The sequence below is a fragment of the Lactuca serriola genome, chromosome 7 (assembly GCF_051521515.1).
Source record: "Lactuca serriola cultivar US96UC23 chromosome 7, Lser_US96UC23_V15, whole genome shotgun sequence".
Taxonomy (NCBI): Eukaryota; Viridiplantae; Streptophyta; class Magnoliopsida; order Asterales; family Asteraceae; genus Lactuca; species Lactuca serriola.
In genome coordinates this window covers 176,081,704-176,088,332 of record NC_136414.1, presented here as the reverse complement: position 1 = coordinate 176,088,332, position 6,629 = coordinate 176,081,704, and the positions used below count along the sequence as shown (strand labels likewise).

Sequence of the window (6,629 nt, the reverse complement as noted above, 5' to 3'; positions counted from 1 at the left end):
TAGAATTCAATGACGACATATGGAACAAATTAGTATTCATGACGACGTATGGAAATAATTTACAAGACTATCTTTATTTATTTTTTATAAATTAGATGCTTAATAAACTAATGTATATAAAGTATCGCAAAATTTTCCCATATATCACAAAGATAATATGTACATCAAGGGTCTCTTATTTCATGCAATGCAAAACTCCCAAAAAAAAAAAGTTAAATGAAACTAGTTATGCATCAATATAAAACTAATTTATTTCACTCTTTTTGACTAAATAACATCTAAATCTAATATGCATAGTAGGGCATCCCATAGCTGCCGTAGTAATATTGGTATGGATTAACTGTAAAATCTAGTGGCGCCACCGTGGGATTTGTTTCCTTTGCGGCGGCTGATTTCTTCTCCTCCACCGGACCAACATATTGAACGTACAACACCTCAAAGCATTAGAAGACTTGGTCCACTTTTATTATATTATGTTTTTCTTTATTCTCTGTTTAATTATTTCCTTAGTCAAAACTGTTTAGAAGTTATTTTCAGTTTCCTAGCTTGTTGATCCACGTTCCTTGTAGTGTCTATAAGGCGTGTGATAATTTCCTTTTGTATTCAAGTCTTCAGAGAATAATACACATCAGTTGTGTGTAACCAAAACTTCCTCTGTATTTTGCTTTGCCTAATCTGCTGTGTGCAAGTGTGTGTGTGTGTCTAATAGGCCCAAGGTTAACAATCTGGTATCAGAGCTTCCAGGTTCATGGCGGAATTACAGGTGGCCGGTGGTGTGAAGAAACTTAATCATCACAATTACAACACATGGTCTACTTGCATAATGTCCTACATGCAAGGTCAAGATCTGTGGGAAGTTGTGAAGGGATTAGAGACGAAACAACTTGAGGCTGAAGACAACAATGGTGTTCTACGTAAGTGGAAGATCAAGGCAGGCAAAGCTCTATTTGTGTTGAAGACAACAATAGAAGAAGAAGTTCTAGAGCACAAAAAGGACGCTGCAACACCGAATGAAGCCTGGGAAACTTTGCTTAGTTTGTTTTCTAAGAAAAACGACACAAAACTCCAAATGCTTAAGAATGATCTTTTGTCTGTATCACAAAAGGATTTATCAATTTCTCAATATTTTCATAAGGTGAAAACTACATGCAGGGAAATTGGAGAATTAGATCCTGAAGCTCCGATTGGTGAATCTCGGATGAAAAGAATCATCATTCATGGCTTAAAACCTGAATTCAGGAGTTTTGTGGCAGCGATCCAAGGGTGGCCGACTCAACCGTCCTTAGTAGAGTTTGAAAACTTGTTGACTGCTCAAGAAACCCTAGCCAAGCAATTAGGGGGAGGTGTTGAGAAGACCACAGAAGAAGCACTGTATGCTGATAGAAGTCGAAACAATTATAAGGGAGGTTCAAGTCAAAATGTCAAACGTAATGAAGATAAGAATAAAGGGTCTGACTCTGGAAGCAAGAATCGTGATCATGATAAAAGAGATAAGCATAAGGGGCGTTATCACAACAAACGGTCTTCTTTCAAGTGCTATAATTGTGGAGAGAAGGGTCATATAGCCAGAAACTGTCCCGCAAGGTCTAATGAAGAAGGAAATGCAGCGGCTACTCAAGAAGAAGATGCCTAGGATGCAGAAGCTCTAATAGCCCAGGTAGATGAAGCCAAAGCATACACAACAACTACTGAAGGTGAACGAAATAAAATGGATGAATGGATCGTTGACTCGGGATGTTCTAATCACATGACAGGAGAAAAGAAAAGATTACAAGATCCAGTCAAATATGAAGGGAGTAGAGTGGTGGTCATTGCTGATAATTCTAAGCTTCCTATAGCTCATATTGGGGATGTAGTCTTCTCACCTGAAGACATCAAGAAGGAGTTAATGTTACCAGGAGTGTATCATGTACCAGGAATGAAAAAGAATCTACTTTTTGTTACACAGCTCGCCTCTGTAGGTCATTATGTTGTCTTTGGACCCAATGATGTTAAGGTATATGACAAATTTGAAACTAAGTCTATACCTGTGTTGAATGGACATCGATCCGAATCCATTTATGTTATGTCAGCTGAAACTGCCTATGTAGAAAAGACCAAGAAGAACCAAACTTCATTATTGTGGCATATGCGACTAAGTCATGTAAGTTATGACAAACTAGATTTGATGATGAAGAAGAAGTTAGTTGCTGGACTGCCACAGTTAGAAGTAAGCAAAGAAATTGTTTGTGTCGGGTGCCAATATGGTAAAGCTCATTAGCAACCGTTTGAGAAGTCTAACTTTCAAGCAAAACAGCCTTTGGAACTCACACATTCAGATGTTTTTGGACCAGTAAAGCAGCCATCCAAAAAAGGTTTGAAGTACATGGTAACATTTATTGATGATTACTCTAGATATGTTTGGGTGTATTTTATGAAAGAAAAGTCAGAGGTGTTCCATAAATTCAAAGATTTCAAGGGTGAAGCAGAAAGAGACTTGAAACATAGCATTATGTGCTTACGATCTGATAATGGTGACAAATATCTCACATCTGATTTTGCTGATTATTTGAAGAAGCACAAAATCAAACGTCAACTGACTTGTGCAAATACACCCCAACAAAATGGGGTGTCCGAAAGAAAAAATAGGCACCTGGGTGAAGTTTCTAGAAGCATGATGCATGATAAAAACATACCAGGTCGTTTTTGGGCTGAGGCAATGCAAACTGCTGCATATGTAATTAACAGAATTCCTCAGCAGGGTCTAAAGTATGTGTCACCATATGAAAGATTATGGAACAAGAAGCCTAATGTAAGTTACTTCCATGTGTTTGGTTGTGTGTTTTATGTGTTTGTTCCTAACCACCTACGCAGTAAAATGGAGAAGAAAGATGTTCGCTGTATTTTCATAGGCTATGACAAAGAAAGAAAGGGGTGGCGTTGCTGTGAGCCAGAAATTGGAAGGTGCTATGTGTCACGAAATGTTGTTTTTGATGAAAGGTCATCATGGTGGTCAGTCAACCATGAGACTCTACCAGATACTAATGTACTCAAGGGAGAACTTGAATAATCTAATATTAATTTAATATTAGGTGATGTTCAGACTGTGGTAGTAGATGATGAACCACCAACAACTAGGCAACAACCATGGCAAAGTGGAGTTTTTCAGTCCACAAATGCAGATGAACAAGCAACAGAACCCTCAAGCTTGCATAGGTCTACTCGTTTAAATAGACCTAATCCTAAGTATGCAAATGCAGCAATCGCTGAAGATGAAACAGTTGAGCCTGAAAATTTTGAACAAGCAAGTGTTATGGAAGGATGGATCTTAGCTATGAATCAAGAATACGATGCACTCATGAGAAACCAAACATGGGAGTTAACCCCAAAACCTAGTGATGTGAAACCCATTTCATGTAAGTGGGTGTACAAAGTGAAACGAAAGGCTGATGGATCAGTAGAGCGACTGAAAGCAAGGTTGGTAGCACGAGGTTTCTCACAGGAATATGGGTTGGATTATGAAGATACCTTCAGTCCAGTGGCTAAGCTAACCACTATGCGAGTTATATTGGCTTTGACATCAAGCAAGAAGTGGAACTTGTGGCAAATGGATGTCAGCAACGCATTTCTTTATGGGGAGTTAGATCGAGTTATATACATGGATCAACCATTAGGTTTTGTAAGTGGTACAAATCCTAATCATGTATGTAAGCTCAAGAAAGCACTTTATGGTTTAAAACAGTCGCCTAGAGCATGGTTTGGAAAAATAGCTGAATTTCTTGAGTACAATGGCTTTGTTATAACCTCAGCTGATGCAAGTTTGTTTGTGAAAAGGAAGAACAGCAAGATGGCAGTTGTGCTAGTGTATGTGGATGATCTTATCATCACAGGTGATCACACTGAGATGATTTCACAACTGAAAGAGAATCTTTGTATCCGTTTTCATATGAAGGGTCTGGGCAAACTAAGTCACTTTCTTGGTCTGGAGTTGAGTTATGAAAGCACTGGCATTGTTCTACATCAAAAGAAGTACTCCTTTGATTTACTCAAGAAATTTGGAATGTTGAACTGTAAACCCACTGTGACTCCAATAGATACAAATGTCAAGTTGAGCTTGGATGTTGGAAGAGAGCTGGAAGATCCAACAATGTACAGGAAGATAGTTGGTAGTTTAATCTACTTAACCTTAACCAGGCCAGATTTAGCTCTTACTGTGGGTGTTCTTAGCCGTTTTATGCAGAAACCAAGAAAGCCTCATCTGGAGGCTGCTCGAAGGGTGCTGAGATATATCAAATATACAATGAGTTATGGTGTCATGTTCAAGAAAGATACAAGCTGCAGATTACAAGGTTATTGTGATGCTGATTATGCAGGAGATGTTGATACTCGAAGGTCCACTACCGGATACGTTTTCATGTTGGGATCCAATCCTATATCTTGGGTTAGTAAAAGACAACCAACCGTGTCACTTTCAACCACTGAAGCGGAATACCGTGCTGCAGCCATGGCAGCTCAGGAGTGTGTTTGGTTGGTGCAATTGTTGGAGAATCTTAATCAAGAAGTTGATTACAGCATACCACTATATTGTGACAATCTCTCATCAATTAAGCTTGTTGAAAATCCCACATTTCATGCAAGGACCAAACATATTGAAATCCACTATCATTTTATTCGAAAAAAAGGTGCTTCAAGAAGAACTGGATTTGAGGTATGTTAGAACCACATAACAGCTTGCAGATTGTCTCACCAACGGTCTTCCTGGAGCTAGATTGATTGAACTATGTGATGAGATTGGAATGGTGGAAGCAGGTGTTGAGGGGGAGTATTGAACGTACAACACCTCAAAGCATTAGAAGACCTGGTCCACTTTTATTATTTTATGTTTTTCTTTATTCTCTGTTTAGTTATTTCCTTAGTCAAAACTGTTTAGAAGTTATTTTCAGTTTACTAGCTTGTTGATCCACGTTCCTTGTAGTGTCTATAAGGCGTGTGATAATTTCCTTTTGTATTCAAGTCTTCAGAGAATAATACACATCAGTTGTATGTAACCAAAACTTCCTCTGTATTTTGCTTTGCCTAATCTGCTGTGTGCAAGTGTGTGTGTGTGTCTAATAGGCCCAAGGTTAACACAACACTCACTAGCTCTGTGTATCCAACACCTTTCCTTAGCAAGTTCGCCAGTTTAACTGAGTCGACATGTTCCCAGTCACAGCGATTTGGGTTTTATCTAATCCAACGAAAGATGCTGATTCAACACCTGTTCATCAATTTTCAGATCATGATTTAGTCGAGTAATTCAATCAATTCCAATTGAGGTTAACAATAATCAGGTATAAAACCAACAATTCAAATTGAGGTTAACATTTACGTTATGAAATTGAAATTAAGCGATTTTTCTGGAAAACCAGAATTAAGTGAAAATTGGGAAGAGGAAAATCTCGAAACATGATCTTACCAGAGAGACTAACTGCGATTTTCAGAGCCTTACGGATTTTCTTTTCGTTGTTCATTGTGACCTTCACCACAATCTTTTGCTGCAAAACCAATCAATTACACAAATTGAGTTTAACTTATTCGAAAAAACAAAACAGAATTGAACAAATGTGTACCTTTGCCATTTCTGTGAAGTAGATGATGATTTGACTGTGCCGAGTTTATCGGTTTTGGATCTAGTAAATTGGAAAATAAGAGGGTTTAAAGAGGACGTGTGAAGATTCAAAGTACTGAGAGGGTATTTATAGAATATTGTCCAGGAGTTCACTGAGGACGAAGACCACAAGGTCGTCAACGCCGTGGGAAAGGAAGCTTCGCACTATTTTATTTTACAAATAATTGAATAACTTTTTTGGATCTCTGTCAGCAACTTCTGGGACTGTAAAGGCAATAAAAGCACGTCATTTTCTAGATCATATGCATACGTACTTCTTCTTTTTTGAACTTTTGTTTACATGCCTTTCATTTACATAAAAGTTTCAAATTACCCCTTTTTGTTTTTCTACACTACAATTATTTACATATAATAAACCTCAGTTACAAATTACTAAGTGTAACACAGGGTTAGATACACAGCTTTTTCTTATATATAAGTATCTCAATATTATATTATTTTTTATTAACAAAAATAATTATAAAAATGACAGATTAGTATGTTACGATGAAATTGGATTATTCTAAACAAACCAATGATATTTTAAACACAGAATCATCATTCATTACTTGGGTCTCTGATTCCATTTTATTAATTGATATATATATATATATATATATATATATATATATATATATATATATATATATATATATATATATATTAAAGTTATCCACCTCTTAGTAGGGATAAGATTTAGAACCGTAAAATCGGACCGGAACCGGAATCGTTAGAACCGGTTCCGGTTCCGGGTTTAAAAATTGATTTTATCCGGGTTCCGGGTAATCCAGGTTTGAATCAATCGGGTCCGGGTAAATCGGGTCTAAAAACCGGAACTCGTGTTTGGAACCGAAACCACTTTTAGGGCTTGCATATCTTATTCGTTTCAACTCCGATTGACATGTGGTTTTTTCCAACATGTAGTTTAGAGTTTGTACATGATTTTAGACTATAAAATTGTCATTTTTAGTTTTATATTCATTGACCTACAGTCCTCCAAAGT

The 6,629-nt window shown here is 37.2% G+C and overlaps 1 long non-coding RNA gene across 1 annotated transcript; it reads right to left on the bottom strand.

The window, feature by feature from the left end:
- Positions 1-226: 226 nt before the first annotated feature.
- On the bottom strand, positions 227-5,679 carry LOC145062199 (uncharacterized). Its single transcript, XR_013687477.1, has 3 exons — positions 5,589-5,679; positions 5,435-5,513; positions 227-5,236 (listed from the first exon to the last, which is right to left on the bottom strand). It is a non-coding gene; the product is annotated as an uncharacterized LOC145062199 (long non-coding RNA).
- Between the last annotated feature and the right edge of the window lie 950 nt (positions 5,680-6,629).